A 17,709-nucleotide genomic window follows, 5' to 3' on the forward strand; every position below is an offset into this window, starting at 1 on the left:
CTGGGACGGTGTGAGTGCCCGTGCACAGAGATGAAAAGAAGCTGCAGTCTTTGTGGTGAAGGAGACAGACAGAGAGAGGGGGGGGGAGGAGAGAGAGAGAGGGGGAGAGAGGGGGAGAGAGAGGGGGGGGTGGAGAGAGAGAGAGAGAGAGAGCGAGGGAGAGAGAGGGAGAGAGAGAGAGAGAGAGAGAAAGGGGAGAGAGGGAGAGAGAGGAGAGGGACACAGAGGGGGAGAGGGAGACAGAGAAAGAGAGAGAGGGATAGAGAATGAGAGGGGGAGGGAGGGGAGAGAGAGAGGGGGGGGGTGATGGCTAAAATCTAGGTTTGAATAACGGTGGCAGTGGACAGGGATATTTTCAGTGTGATCATAAGTCATCCCACCAGGTCACACACATATAGAAGCTGAATGATCTTTTTCAGCTGAATTTGTCTTCATGTCAATCGTTCTGGGGTTAGATTGTCTTCGTAAACACTGAGGTACAACACATTCAACTAACAATTGATGGTATGCACCACGACGATGACTGATCCATCATTCGCCATCTGACAATATTGTTGAATCCATTTATGGAAGAAAATATTCTAATTTTATTTTTTATTTTTATTTTTTTTTCCGTTTTAATTCCAGGTTTAATTTTTCACTTATTTTTGTTGTCCATTTGCTTTGGTAATGTAGCATTGCTTCGGCCACGGCATTTAAAAATTAAATTCAGTTCACAGCTTTTTGAATGGAATTGAACTGATTTGAGAGAGAGACAGAGATGTGGAGCGTGTACGCGCAGTGACTTACGCTTTGAGCAGCGGCTGGAATACGTTGCTTGGATCGTCACGCACTCGGTTTGAACTCTCCACTTGCGTTGCTATGGACTGGCCCGTGTCCCTTTTGGTCTCTGTGTGGGTTGATGCGGAGGCAGGAAGTAATGAAGGACAGGTGCCTCGCTTGATCGATCAGCTCCTGCAAACCGGCTCAACATGTGACCCACACAGTCAGACCTTGAGACACTCCTCAACACGTGACTGTTAAGCAAGGCAAGGCAACTTTATTTATATAGCACATACAGGAGGTAGACTCAATGTGCTTCACATAAAATAAGAATAAAAAATAAGAAAATGTGCATGTTACTCATCATGCACACACCACTGCTGTTATGCTGCATCGAAAGGCAATGCACACTCTACACTCTACAAACTTTTCTTGAATGAAATTCACTTTCCATTTCAGTCTTGGTGTTAATGGCATGTTGGAATCAACAACACCACACCGCCATTCCATTCTGCTCCTTATCTTATCTTAACTTCAGCGGTGGAAACCGTGCTAAAGTTCATTTTTGAAGTCTGTACTTACTTAAGTTCAGTTTCGACGTTTGACTTCAATTACATGACATTTCAAAGCAAGAATCTAGACATTTTACTCCTCAGCTACGGTTCTATCTTTTTTTTTACGTTACTATCATTTTAATTTTATTTTTTTAATCTGCATGGGCTGGATGAATTAAACCGCTGATTTTGTATTTTGCAATGAGTGATCAGGTCCATATCCGCACCACCATGACTGTGTGTATCACGGCATTGGATATATCAAGTACTTTTACTTACTTTTAATACTTACAAACTTACTTACAAATTAGAGATTTGCTTTATTGCGTGGTGCGCATATGTGTTTGTGGTGTGTGTGTGTGTGTGTGTGTGTGTGTGTGTGTGTGTGTTTGTTTGTGTGTGTGCGTGTGCGTGTGCGCGTGCATGTGCAAGTGTGCGTGCGTGCGCGTGCGTGTGTGTCCGGCACCTGTCTCCAGACTTGACTGTCTTTGCTCCGGCTACAGCTGTTGCCGGGCTAATCTCCGCCGGGCAGAGTGCTCTGGGCGCTGTGTTTACACTCTGGTGGCTGCACAATCCTCTTGCGTCCGTTGAGATCGCTGCGTGTCAGCTGAAAGGGACCTCGGGGATAGTTCACCACACGTCACACGCCGGGAACCTCTCCCTTTTGCTTTATTTACTTTCTTTAATCGCCTTTTTACTTTGTCGACCACACCGACTTGAGCCACTCTGCTCCTTTTCGCTCTTTTTTTTTTGTTGTTGTTTTTTATCACCACTCACGCAGCTGCTTTCCGCTGGTTCTGGGATTCGACCGTGCGTTTTCTTTTGTTTTATCCTCCGTTTGTTTGTGCATGTGGCTTTTTGTTGGTTCGTCGCTTGAATGCAACGAGTGTGAGATTATTGGAACAACAAATGCCTGGGTTGGGCTTGATGGCACCGCAGAGCGACGCCTGGCAGAACATGAGTGGAGCAAAAATGTGCGTGAGCCCGCTCCTCCGTGATCGGCAAACCTGATCAGCGGCCAGGAAGGAGGCGTTAAGAGGTTGGATTGGCTGACCTAAATAAATTGCAGAGACACAGCTAGACAATTTATTCGAGATAAATTGAACCAACATTTATTGCAGCATTTCGCTGTATCCTGGGAATGACTTCCAAAATGTAACGCGCGCCACGTCCAGAAAATCGGATTTCTGAAACATTTTTTAAGCCGACTCTGCTTTCAAGGCATCTATCTGGTTACTCGCTAATCAGGTTGCGCTCCAGAGAATCAGTGTCAATAAATGATGTACCATCCTTTAATCTCCAACTAAGCTTGCTATACATTCAACTGATGTTTTGGAAACATACATCTTCCAGGGGCTGGACTGGGGTTTAACTGACAACCCCCCGCCCCATTAAAAATCACTCTGGATGGGGGGCTAGTAAGAGATTTGATAAGTGTCACTATAGAAAATGAACGGATGGGCTGCTTTTGCTTGGGGCTGATAGGCCCACCTTGGGCCCACCCACCTTGGGGCCCCCTTCCGGCCCCCCCGTAAAAGCCCAGTACACCAGATTACCGGTCCAGCCTTGCAGTCTTTTATTGCAAACTCTGTTGGAGTCACAAGATGTGCACTATTATGCAGCACTGGGTGGGACGCAGGCACTAATAGTCAACCGGGACAGGGCAGTCTTTATTTCAGCACCAGTTGTAACATCTGTGCAAATGTTTATTGATCGTTGAATTGTATTCGAAATGTACGGAGCAGAAATACGCACGATGAGAATTAAAGAAAGATAGATTAAAATTCAATGCATTAAAGCAGCATTATGTAACTTTCGGTATTTGTGCCAATGAAATGTGCCATTCCCCATATTACAAGTCAGTGTCCCATCAAAATGATTCTGAAGCTGTTATTTTAAGGTAAAAAATGTACCTAGTGTTGCTTTAAGGCCTTTGTATTTGCCACTTTGGTACTAATTCTGTATGAATGCAGCTGTTATACTTTACATACTCCACTGCATAGTATTATGCTTATGACCAGCGTTGAAAATGGCTTCAAAAATCTTCTCATTCCTTGCTTCAATATATACTTGTGGTTTTGGGTGAATGTCTATGTGATGGATATGTATTTACATAAGATAAGAACAATATTCTATTATGTAAGTACAGAATTACAGTATTAGCATATTGGTACTGAATATATTAGAATCTATTCAATATTAGGTATCCATGACATTTTTTCAACTGACATCACACAATTGAATTTTGTATTTTTGTACCAAAGGCAGCTTTCTTAAATACAAGTTATATGTTTGTTGTTTTTTTATGTGACATTCCAGAAGGGATCATGCTTTGAGGAATCTGTCTAGAGTGGTATGTCAGGGTGGTATGTTATGTATTCCGATACTGTCCTGGCCCGTGTTTACATTCGACAAATACTTTTCAACATTTGCATAAGAACTGGTATTTGAAAAAGGATGAAATGAGGAAGAGTTACCAATTACCATAAATCTCCATTATTTCTCATTCATGACACTGATGGGAGATCAAATCCAAGCACCTTGTAGAAATGAGGTTCAACACATTCTAGTAGAACAGATACGAGCCATAGTGGTGTTAAAAACCCTGTTTGAATATGATCAAATAATTGTACCCCTGCCTGTTGGGTTTGTGCCAACACAATTTGTGAACATAATTGTCATATTGCCATATTGTGGCCTGAAGCTAAAATGGTCCCATTGGGGATGTGGGCAAGGGTTGGATTGTGGTGCATGGAGCCTCTGTGGGCCAGGTGGGAGCCCTCTCTCCTGGCTGGAAGTCAGGACAGTGAAAGGCAGCAAGGGACACCAGATGGGCCCACACGAGGCCAGGCGCTCACCATTATCCAGCTGGGTATAGGCATGAGAGACACAGACCCAGGGATGTGTTTTAGTGTCCATACTGTCCAACTGCAGCACCGCTCCTCAATAGAAGAATGAGATTGTCGGAGGTTTCATGCTCAGAGTTGCTGGTAGAGAGGCACGCTGACAAAGAGACATAAGCCAAACACAAACACATAAGAACACTCACACACACTATGTGGGGAATTTCCCAACTCTCCCCCGATATGCTTACATCTCTTTCCATGACCACAGGATTTGTTTGACAGCTTTTTCCCCATCAGAAAACTCTTGGGCAAATTCTTGGGCAAAAAGGTCAAAAGTTTAATATTTCATTAACTGCCGGCCATTTGTTGGGATCAGGCCAGTCATTGTCATATATGCCGCAGTTATGTTCCTTGAAAACTGGGGGAAGAGTATAATAATAATAATAATAATAGTAAGTGTTTTAGCTCCATTAATGATTGGTGTAGCTAAAGAATGGTGTAAGGTTTCCCAATATCAATCTGCGATACAACTAAATTGTAAAAGGACACATTAGTCTATTGTTTGTTGCAAGTGCATATTTAGACTATGTAGGAATACTCATACACAAACATACACACACACGTACGGACACACACACACACACACACACACACACACACACACACACACACACACACACACCTATACACACACATACATGCACAATTTGCACCAAACAAAGATAATTGCAATAGATGTCCAATTTCTATCTATTTATATAGGTACTCTTTATCTCCACTGCGCTGGCCAGATGAGAAGTGAGTGATTGAAACGCAAACCTCCCCTCCCTGTAAACGACTTGATTCACAGAATTCTGACAGTCTAAAGACTTTCTGAGCCATTCTGCTTCATGTAGATGTACGAAGAGGGTTCTTGCGTTTTGCTTTTGAGTCATCTAATTGTGAAAGTTTCTCTTCCATTATTTTGATTCTGATGCGTGGATCACTGTCAATGCATTTGCTATCCTCTTTATTCTGGCAATTGTTTGCATGCACAAAGATGCACAACAACCTCTATTTCTATTACTGCTTCTTTCTTGCATGCATACAAAGTATGCCCCAAATTGACTTAATAATGAAACACCTGTCTGCATATGTGTGTGTATGTGTGTGTGTGTGTGTGGGTGTGTGTGTCCGTACGTGTGTGTGTCCGTACGCGTGTGTGCGTGTGTTTGTTTTAGCATGTTTATATGGCCCCAATTTGATTGGTTTACCGCATGAATGTCTATATAAATGCATATAAACCAAACAAAGCCCACAAACGGGTTGGCTGCTATACCTGGGTAGGAAATTTCCAATCAAAATGTAAACCATCTCATTCCATACCAATACCATTCACATACTGAGGTGAAAAAAAATGACTTGCATGTACTGTATATGTACATTGCCTTTTAAACTGTTCACATTTTGATTGCATTACAGCCTGTAATGAAAAACGTGGTTAATATATTCCAATTTTGATTAAATATGTTTTAGCTTCTTCTTTTTCCTTTGGCTGCGCCCGTCAGGGGACCTGCCTCCAATACCTTCTGTTCTGCACATCTTCCTCCCTTTCACCAACCGCCTGCATGTCCTCCCTCACCACATCCATAAAGCTTCTCTTTGGCCTTCCTCTTTTCCTCTTGCCTGGCAGCTCCATGCTCAGGATCCTTCTCCCCATCTAACTCTTATCTTTCCTACACATGTGTCCAAACCATCTCAATCTGGCTTCTCTCACTTTTCCACCAAACTGTCCAACCTGAGTTGTCCCTCTAATGTACTCATTCTTAATCCTGTCCATCCTTGTCACTCCCAATGAAAATCTCAACATCCTCATCTCTGCCACCTCCAGTTCAGCCACCTGCCTTTTTGTCAGAGCCACCGCCTCTAAACTGTGCAACATAGCTGGTCTCACTACCGTCCTGTAGACCTTCCCCTTCGATCTTCCTGGAATCCTTCTGTCACAGATCACACCAGACACTCTTCTCCACCCACTCAACCCTTCCTCTACTCTCTTCTTCACCTCTCTCCCGCACTCTCTGCTGCTTTAGATGGTCGACCCCAAGTACTTGAACTCATCCGCCTTCTCCACCTCTACTCCTTGCATTCTCAGCTTTTCACCGCCCTCCCTCCTATTCAGGAACATGTATTCTGTCTTACTCCTGCTGACTTTCATTCCTCTTCTCTCTAATGCTGCCTCCACTTCTCCAGGCTCTCCTCAACCTGCTCCCTGCTCTCGCTACAGATCACAATGTCATCCGCGAACATCATAGTCCACGGAGACTCCTGCCTGATTTCATCTGTTAACCTGGTCATCGATGAAATATGTTTTATAGTTAAAGCATACATCTTGTTTTTTTTTCATAATTTTGTTGAATTATATCCTAACTAGTGCCTGTCTCCCACTTCAAACTGGGTTCTTTCGAAAGCACAAAAGTTCTTTGTTATTCCAAGTTATTCTGAATGTCTGCAATCAGACATTGATCTTCATTTTAATGAGTGAGGATCATTTTAGAAAGCATTTTGAAACCTTTCTGATAACAGTGTTCACACCTTTTCCCTGTGTGTATCCCATGCAACAAAGGCATCGAGTGCAATTATGAAGAAAACGAGTGAAACGGAGAGCTCATACTCTAGACTATAATCAAGGCAGAAATTGAGAAAGACAAGGCAGAGACAAGCTGCTGCTTCCGACTCAAGCTCCAAACATATTGCATGACAAAAGTTGCCACTCACGAATTATTGCTTACCGACTTATTAGATCAAGTTGTCCTGGTACCTTTTTCTTCTCTTTTTTTTTAATCCTGCCGGCTTATTGCGAAAAAAGCGACTCGCTCAACAAGTCACACTGTTTGATCACACGCGTTTATATTTCCAATGTATTGCGTCTGCATTAGACAGCTTGTGAGGAAGACAAATGACCCCTGAGGTATGTAAATGCCTAAGCCTTGTGTTTGCAGCAGTTTGACTCGAGGGTGCCTGAACAGATGGGTGGGAGGGCGTGCGGGATGGAGCGAAATGGCGATGAGGGGGATTGATGAGGCCAGTGATAACAAACTCGCAATGGGGATAAAGAATTTCAATGTTTGTTTGCATGTCAGAGCCGAAGACCCGAACAGATGGATGGATAAATTATGGAAGGGCAGCGTTACGGGGAGCAGAAGACGCAACCTCGGTACATGCGGTTTTGTATGAACTGGGGTAAATGTTTGGGATCCGGGTTGTCTTCTGCTCTGGGAGAGTGGAGGAAACAAAGGGGCAGATGAGCTGTGGAGACGACGGAACGTTGGGGGACGTGAATGAACGGCGGGTTGGAGGAGGAGGCCAGATCGGCCGGGTTGGGAATTTCAACTGCTCCTTCCATCTGGCGGAGAGCGTGTTAACTGGGATCTGCGAGATCTCCTCAGTGTCGTACACAAGACCAGTCAATCTTTCTTTGCACGCTGCATGAGAAGGCTCCCTACTTAGTGATGGTATCTTATTAATCGAAATACATTTTGCACCCTTTCCGCATGCCAAGGCTAAGGCAGTAGATTTATTCTGTCGAATGGCATAGCTATCCAAGCAGAAGTGGTTAGTCATACACACTTCTGTTGATCTGTTGAGTACTACGTTGATTAAAAATATCTATGTCTATCGTGAAAGGATTTTAACAAGAGTTTTGTTCCACTCCCTGTCCATCTAAATTGGGTCTTTCTTCCCAGCATTCCCTGAGCCTGTACCTTGTTGGTTTGAATGCTATTGATTTGACAAAATTGAATTTCAATTGCAATATTTACAATCTCAACAAGAATCATTGGGAGCGTCGAGAGTTCACTGATCTCACAGCTCACAGTTTTGTCATAGCAGAAGAAGAAGTGACGTTTTCACATCCGCCTTAACCTCTCTCAACTGAGAAATGATCGTATATGATGCCCAGTATCTGTTCTCTACAAATGACAAACTTCCAAAATCCCACCAGATTAACCCCTTCTGTGCTCCTCTCTTCTAATGAATTATTTTGCCTTTGTCTTCCAAAAATCAAAGTCTTTGTGGGCACATTGTAATTTCTTACCAATTCCCTCTAATGATCTTGAAGGGATGACACAGCAGCTCAAGTCTTCCACATTTTCATAAATGTTTCTCGTGTCTTCGTGTCTTTCACAGCGATTCAATATTACAAAATGATCGAATAAATATAAATATTCCTTTACCAACCTTTCACAAGCTTACCACACTCCAGAGCAACCTGGATAAATCAGCGATGGAAAAAATGAAAACGACAGACAATTCTCCAACATTTCTTTCCTCCGCAAAACACTTGAAAACGTTGTCAACCAACAATCCCTGTTCCTCAGCATTCTGTTTGATCTGTTCCAATCTGGCTTTAGAGCGTGGAAACATACCTTGTCAAAGTAGTTATGTAGTTGAAGATTAGGAGGGACGTAAACATTTGTCCATTTTAGTATTGAATATTTAGTACCCCGCCCTTGGATACTTTCGATCATGACTGAAATGTGTAAAAGTGTATTTTTGCATTTTTTCTGAACTAGTATTCTTTATATTTAAAGACTGGACTTGACAGGACTAATGGTCATTTGTAGAATGAAGAACTCAGCTGTTTGTGGCGTCCCACAGGGCTCTGATATTGGTCCTCTTTTATACTCGGTTTCACTGATAATAGATGGACGTCCCACAAACACAGAGAGCTGAGCAAAGACAAGACAAGACTAAGGCATAAGACTAGGGGTGATTGTGAAGTAGGTATAGTATTTTTATCGTTGTTTTTCTTCTTTCTCCCTCAAACTTAGTTGTTTCGCCAGAATTTCTGTTTGTCTTCAAGTCTCGTCACGAACGCACTCATTCGTATGCATATGCACACACACACACACACACACGCACGCACGCACGCACGCACGCACGCACGCATGTACACACACACACACACACACACGCACGCACGCACGCACGCACGCACGCACGCACGCATGTACACACACACACACACACACACACACACACACGCACTACACTCTACTCCACTTGGGAGAAGAGTCTCTGTCGTGCTCGTTTGGCTTCCTAATAATTGTGTCTGAGTGTTGATAATTAGCTTCATCCACGGGAGGAAAAACAAAATTATGATGTGCTAAGGGAGGAAAAGCTAAATCATCTGTGTTGAGGTGCAGGAGAAGAGAGCGAGAGAAAGAGAGCGAGAGAGAGAGAGAGAGAGAGAGAGAGAGAGAGAGAGAGAGAGACAGAGAGAGACAGAGAGAGACAGAGAGAGAAATGGGGAGGGGATTAGACAAATTAATAGGCTTGGGGAAGAAGATAAAGACAGGATGAAAGACAGATACTGTGGAATGTCGGAGGTGGGAGTAAAAGAGATGGCGGCGGTTTGATGGATGGTAAAAGGTCCTGAGCCTGGAGATTTGGAGACACAAGTTGGGTGGAATCCAAATGAGAGGGTGACGGTATTGGATTGGAAAACAAGTATTGAGTACCTGCCGTCCCCCCAATCACTCTCATCAGTTCTTCTGGGGAAAACAGTGTAATCACTCAGGTCCTCTTCACACCGTCATAGGTATTTCTTGTAATTGGCTCAGGGCAGAGATTTTTTCTTGCTGATGCTACAGTGAGTCTGAATTATTCAGTGATGGTGCCAAGGGATGTACTGTATGGTAATATATGTTCGTAAGGCCAGACGCGTGGTGTTCAAAACTCAGTTTCAAGCACTATGTAAATGCCTCTGTTGATTCACAAGCAACAGCCATTGATAGACCTGATGTGAAGTGAACTGTGATAGTGTCGACCGCCATAAATGAGACCATAAACGAACAAACCAACAGCGCATCCCACCCACAGCGGACAATGTGAATCATGTACCTTTTCAACTGAAAAACAGGAAACAACTAAAACGCTATCTCACAATGTCCACCGCTGTTCGCTTTACATGGACACACAATACGAAAAAATACACTGTTATTTATTAAAGTCAAATAAGACAAACAACAGATGCAAGGCTTTAGCAGGAGTTTGACTAATCCTAATATGACCACGCAATACCTCAATTAATTTGGCTACTGAATTTAAAACGCAAATCAACAAAATCAGAGTTTATAACTTTATTGCTGCCGCTGCGTGGGTGCAATGGTCATTTCTAATTTCGAATTATTTCGAATTACCTTTTTTGTTGTATTTCTGAGAGAGAGAGAGAGAGAGAGAGAGAGAAATGTAATGAGAGAGAGCAAGAGGAAGGATTGTTTGTTGTTGCTTACTTTTAGATTAATTGCACTTCTTCTGAGTGACTTGTGGCCTGTGCAGGTTTGAGAATTACGTGTGTTCCCTCCTCAACAGGCCTCGGTAATATATCATGCACAGCTTAAGTTCCCAGAATGGGACTTCCTCCTGCTTAATTTATGAATCTTACAAGGCTCATAATGGATCAGTTAGTGTTCTGCACAGCAAGAGTGGCATATCACAGTCTCACAGAGGTGACTCGGAGGAGCGCGAGCGCATCTGGATGTGTGTGTGTGTGTGTGTGTGTGTGTGTGTGTGTGTGTGTGTTTCTGTGTGTGTCTGTATACTAGATGCAAGTGATAGTGTTGCAGTTTCAAAACTTGATTACTTGATGAAAACGTCGGGATTCATTGCAATTCTGTGGCTGAAAAACATCCACTCAAAGAGCTCAAGCTCCAATGAGTAAAAACACCTTTCATTGTGGAGAGACCATCGCATCGACATCACCAACATCGGGCAGCAATAGATCCCACGGTTCCCAACATGGACTTCCCTGTTGTGAAGAGACCATCTTCACCCGAGCTCTGCGGCAAATATTCTTTACAACATATTATCCTTTAATCGTCCGCCCCTCTGATTTTGAGAGAAGGATGATGTAAGGGAAGATGTGCTGTATAAATGGTGAGGGGGGGACAAGATAAGAAGGAAGAGATTAATTACACGGGAATCGCCACAAGGGGGTTGGAGAAAGGGAAGGGCACTGCAGCATCAAGGCTTGAGCGGTCAGTCGTTTAATTCATCGGATAATAGAAATGTTCTTCCCAACTTTCTTTTTAAAGATTACATATTCAAATGTCCTATCCCTTTCCCCTAAACCTCCATCTATACAGCAGGGGAGGTGTTAGTACACCCATGTATCTGTAGCCCCTTCTACACAGCCTGTGTAAGGCGGGAATGTTGCGCCATTATTCCGCCTCCGCCGTTCTGTGTAAACGGTACTAACATGGGATGGGGGGGCCACTGTTGATTGGGCAATGAGCCGGTAGCGGAGGTCGTCACAGAGCCGAAACAGAGCCGAAACTACGTCTGTGTGAAAGGGACAGCAAGAGACATACTAGGACGGGGGTTTGACGTTTCGATGTCAAAGCCCCGGACCAGTGGCAAATCATAGCACGCTCCTGTGAGCGACGAGTGCGCGGTGTGAACTGCTCACATCGCGATCCGACCGCTCACCGAGCACTCGCCGACGGCTCGCAGACGCCGGCAAGGTATCAAAGCAGGTTCCATTTATGGTCGTGTTGGGCTCCACTCGGGATTGACGCAAACAAGGGGGAGGAGTCGAGAAGCAGAAACCTGGGAAACAGAAATGCATCGGAGCAGCAGCTTTTTTTACACCTTTATTTTACTTTTCTTCTCGAGGTTTTTAATTTATTTCTTATTTAAATTCAGCTTTTTTTACGTTATTTTTTTGTTTGTTTTTACGGTGATCAAGAATTAAATAAAAAACAATAATAATCCTGTCCCGCGCATGATATAGCGGAGGTTTCCGGGGTCACTTCTTGTGTGTGTTTTCGTGACAAAATGTAGTTTGAAGACCCGACAGACTCGTCAGGGATTCCTGGTGTTCCTGGTGAAAGATCTTGTGATGTGTGACCCCCCAACGACAACTTCAAGATTTCTGATCACAAGACAGAAAGTTGTGTCGTGTGAACAGTACAGCGATCTGACAACTTTGAAAGTGGTGTAGTGTGTCCATGGCACTATGTATGAGACCCGCCACCGTGACCTCTGCATTCACATGGAACATGGCAGACAGCAAACTGGAAGTCAAGTTCCTGGATGACCGCATGAGAACACCGGCAACGACATCGGTACACGGCATTTTCCGTGCAAAGTAAAAATATTTCAACTGTTTGTCGTCCTGCGTGACGGAATTACAACCGGATATCACGTAGGCGAGGAGCTGACTGTACTGCGCACATCTGCCGTGGCCGCCTGCCCGTCTGGAGTTTTGCACCGCAGTGACGGAGCCGGCCGTTCTCTCTGGAATATCAAACTTAAATGGCTTGATAAAAAACGCGGATTGATATAAAGTTTTCTATTCATTGATTGCGTGGAGGCTGTTTGGTGCTTTTAGCGAGGAAGCAGAAGGAGGATTTGGACGCGTTGGCATGTGTGGTGCGGAAGGTCTGCCAGCTCAAGATTATTACTTGTCAAATAATATAATTAAATATGAATAATTAATAACCATAATAAAATAAGGGCCTTTATTGCCAGGGGAAACCAGGTGATCAGCAACTTGATCACTTCAGATCATTGATGTGACACGTATATTAGACGTCACACTAGAAGCCGGCACTGTTGTGTTACACGTCACTCGCCATGATCACGCCTCCGGAAGCCTCATTCTATCTAAAATCACACACGGGCAGCATTATTCCGCCTTTGTTTGGTTCGCGTCGTCTTTACGGCAGTAATGCGGAACTGTATAAAACTAGCTTGTGTGTGTGTGTGTGTGTGTGTGTGTGTGTGTGTGTGTGTGTGTGTGTGTGTGTGTGTGTGTGTGTGTGTGTGTGTGTGTGTTTGGGTTTTTATACAGAAGGTGTGGTCTGATTGGGAATGCGTCATTGAACTCGAACAGGAATGGTTTGCTCAAGTCCTCTGGAATTGGTCATTTCCTTCACTGTGCCATTCTTATCGGCAGGACAGCGGGTCTCAATTGTAGGACTCACAGATTCTGTCTTAAATGGCTCCTCCGGGTGATTAACTGTCAGAAAAGATTCAGTGTTTTCTGTTGATGATGGTAACTAGAGTGCAATGGGATGACACTCGTACAGATGATTAGAATTTGTGGTGGTATACAATAATTGGTTCTATATATTTATTCAGTGACTGTACAGCTCTCATGTGCCAATACATTAATGCTTATATCTTCTAGTATTTTCCGGAATATAGACCTATATGATTTCATTTATTTACTCTGAGGCCAGAACTACAGTCTCCAAATTAGGGGTCCAGTGAGAAGTTTGTTATTGTTCAGCCCAAGGGGGCGGGAGTCCTTTTGCTTTTGTAAATGAAAAACTGATAATACTAAAACTGATAAAACACGGGACCTTGAAACAGGGTTCCCATACCTCAAACCAACAAATGTGCAAAAACAAATAGCTATGGGGCCTGGTTCCCCAGAACAGCACCATCCATCGGCTTCCTTCCCCCAGGGCGACGACAGACCGCCTTTTCCCCTCTTCAGGAGCATAGGGCCTCGGCTGCTGCGCTGGCTGGTGAAGGCGTGGTCGGACTTGACTCTTGCGGGGGCTGTTTGGAGGGGTGGCCAGCGGTTACCAAGTTTGATCTAGATCGGTCCATTATTGTGGAATCATTTATTAAAAAGTGCATTTTTTTTATCTTCGCCTCAACGCGCGCGCATACGCAAATGACAGAGCGCACAGGTCACATGATAGGATCACAGTCTAGTGATTGGTCACAAGATGCACCAAGATGGCGCATGCAGATGTAATTGACGTCAGAATTTCATGGATGTCATGGATCTGACGAGCCAACGGACAAACTGAATACGTTTTGAATTCGGGGCAGTTCCAACATGGCGTCGTTCCAGTTTCATCCAGATCGGTTCAGTATTTTGGAAGTAGTTTGTGATCAACAATTGCAAGCTCACCAACATGACGCCACGCACAGACATATAAATCCTTGCTCACATTCGCAAGTTGACAGAGTACACAGATGACGTGATGGCACTGCAGTCTACCAGGCCACTATTTTTTTCTTGCAAAAAACCGGCAGGTGTAAAGTAACTGACCTTCTTGTTTGGATGTAATTTATACAGTATATACATTTAGGAAGACAGAATTGATGTGAAGAAAGTCCTATTTTAATTCAAAGATTTGTACATTTGTGTTTAATTATTTATAGGTTTATAAAATACATTATTATTGTGAACGCAATTTTCTGTTAATTTACAATACAATACAATTACAATACGAAATGCAATAAAATAATTCCGTTCTCCAAAATGGATGAATAATTGTGATAGATAATCGTGATCACAATATTTCAATAATTTCAGCCATAATCATGCAGACCTACTTCAGAATGATAACTGCTGTTGGTTGCGGGGTAGGAAACCCACCCACAGCCGCAAACACTGTCCAATTATAAAATTACAGTGTAACCAGGCCGGAACAAATTAAGTTCTGCAGTCACAACACACTACAAAGAGCCAAAGCAGACTCATCCACTGAACTTTAACAAAGGACTGACTTCCCTGGACCCTGCATATTGCTGCCTGCAGCTACATTTAGGGGTCCATCAGGTATGGACCCCTGCAGTAGTCCAAAACAGTCCAAAACATATTCCATGTTTGTGTCCTCACACATGGAGTTCGCTTGCAGGTGTCCGAATCGTGTCTTTTAAAAAATTGTTGAAATGTCTCTGAGGGACATGAAGTGTTTCATCCGTTTGAATGGAACCTTGTTGTTGGTAACCTCCACACGGAGTGATTTCCTCCCACAGAGACACCGTGAGGCAGGACTCTGTGGACTACAGGATGTAGACAGCCACCTTCAATTTTAAGGATCAAGTCAAAACACACAACAAGTGTATCCTTGTATTAGTAATAAAGCGCGTCACCTGGACTCCAGTCACTGTGTAATTACGTAATCAATGCTGCGTTCATGGAAAGCTCTGAAAATTTAACTCGTCCTAGACGTAATGCTGATGTAAAGAGGAGCGACAGTACGAACTGATGCTACATTCCATGGGAACTTGAAAATGTTTAATTGGTGTCAATAATGGACTCTGCGCCTTGCCCCATTGCTACCACCATCTCTGTTTGAATGGTGGATTGAGTGGTCGCAAGATTAATTGCAATGAAAAGCGCTATATAAATTGCAGTCCATTTACCTCCGTAAATACATCATTATTGACCCGAATTTTCACCCGATCCTGGACTTGTCAATGTTGACCAAGTATCAAGTGAAAAAAAAAAATTCCAGATGCTGACCGTACATCAATCATGGGGTTTATTTGACCAAACAACTGGTTTGTGGAATTAGATCTGAAAGATGCATTCAGCCCGGGACTGGCACTCACTTTTGTGTCAAAAACTACTAGGTATGATGACGTCAGCGGCTTTGACATTACCCCTGTCAACCAGGACGTTCCAAGGGTGGTAGGCGACCAATCGATTCCACCGGATGACAGTGTCATCGAGGTGCAAGAGGACTTTGTCAGTGTGAAGAAGTGCGGGAATATATTACCCATGAGTAATAGATCTGGTCCCTCCTCAGGGTGCCAACACGACCTAGACGTTTTCCTCAGTGCGACGGAACCTTGGAAACCTGTAATACGTACCTAACATGATTAAACTGGAGCCTGTGTATTGCTGCTTGCAGCTATATTTATAGTTGCTTTTGTTCTTGGATGCCATTTTCAAGAAAGTCTAAAATCAGACACTTTCAAAAATATGGAGTGGGATGTCCTGATATATATGACATTATTGTACATGAATTACACAAATTCACAAATAGGTGGCATCAGTGGTGTCGTTAGGGGGTGACATCCGGGGTTTCAGCTCGAATGTTTTATAAATAGAGAGGGAATATGAACAAAACAAGCAAGGTCAGTAATGGGGACACTTTCTCCGTCACTCCCATCACTTTGTCTAGAGCAGCAAAATTGCTAGAGCCTGCTTGGGCATCTGTTTTGTTTAAGCAGGTTATTTGCGACAGTTTCCAGAAATTATAAGCGTTTGCTGTATCCAAGGCCAAACACACCATGATATCCAATGTGAGTAAACGCGACTTTGTCTGGCTTATGACAAAGGACAACATTCATAAAAAATATTCCCAGAGTCATCGAAAGTATAGCCTGACTTTCACATTTGGGGGACGACAGGATTTATTTCTGTAATTCATCTTTGCAAACCTCGATCCTTTTCAGTCTCACAAAACATCCGGATATATGTTTGTCTTTTCCAGCAGATTTTATGTGTGTGTGTGTCCGTGCATGCATGCGTGCATGCATGTGTGCCTGCGTGTCTGCGTGTGTGTGTCGGCGTGTGTGTGTGTCTGCGCGTGTGTATGTGCTGGTGTGTGTGTGTGTGTGTGCGTGTGTGTCTGCGTGTGTGTGTGTGTGTGTGTGTGTGGCTGCATGTGTGTGTGTGTGTGCGTCCGTGCATGCATGCGTGCCTGCGTGTCTGCGTGTGTGTATGTCTGCGTGTGTGTCTGCGTGTGTGTGTGTGTCTGTGTGTGTGTGTGTGTGTGTGTGTGTGTGTGTGTGTGTGTGGCTGCATGTGTGTGTGTGTGTGTGTGTGTGTGTGTGTGTGTGTGTGTGTGTGTGTGTGTGTGTGTGCGTGTGTATGTACCTAACCTTCATACATGAGTGCAGGTGCGGATGGACTTCCAGTTCCGTTTTCATGACAGCAGGTTGTAAGTTTAGGTTGCAATTTATTCCAATTTCCCCTTTATTCCATTATAGTTCCACAGGCTTGCAGCCACTTTGCAGCTTTCTCTTATTTTCACCACTCGTGTTTCCTCTTGGGTCGATGTGTGAGGTAAACGTTCCTTCCTTCCACATTCCGTCCTCCTCCCTCCTTTCCCTCTTTCCCTTTCATCCTCCGCTGGTTAATCTGCCCAGTCCGCTGTGCTGCTGACTTTGCTTAGAGCTTGGCAGGGAGGAGGTTCTGCGACCGGGCGACGATGTAAAGAATCAAAGGGCTCGGCAGAAAGAGCACAGAGCTAGTGGGCAGGAAGACGGGCAGAAAGACTGTGTTTTTAATTTCAGAGTGAAAAATGAAAATGTCAGTGATACAAAAAAAAAAGATGATAAAACACTTTAATACTTGATTTCTTCTCTTCTCTCCTCTTTGTTCAATGAATCAAATTGCTTTTAAACATGGTTAATTTTTGCAGCGATGGAAGAAGAGCCCAGACCTTTTACCTTTAACCTACCGTGATACGGCTCTTATTACATTTCTTAATGATATTCGTCTAAACACTGACCGAGGAAAAATACTACTCATAAACTGGGTTGGACTTTGGGGCCTTAAATTGGTTTAAGTCGTATTTACAAGACAGGGTGGTCAGAGTGACCTAATATCACATGTGGAGTTCCCCAAGGTTTAATTTTTGGGCCTTAATACCTAAAGTTAGGTGTCAGAGTTAGAAATGGAAGTTGAAATTGGAAGTAGACATTTTCTTTGAAATGTAGTGCAATAAAAGTGGAAAGTCTCCAAAATAGTTTATTCTGTTATTAAAGCGAAGTAAGTACAGCTACTTAAAAAAGTGTACTAAGCA

This window comes from Zeus faber, assembly GCF_960531495.2.
Source record: "Zeus faber genome assembly, chromosome: 15".
Classification (NCBI taxonomy): Eukaryota; Metazoa; Chordata; class Actinopteri; order Zeiformes; family Zeidae; genus Zeus; species Zeus faber.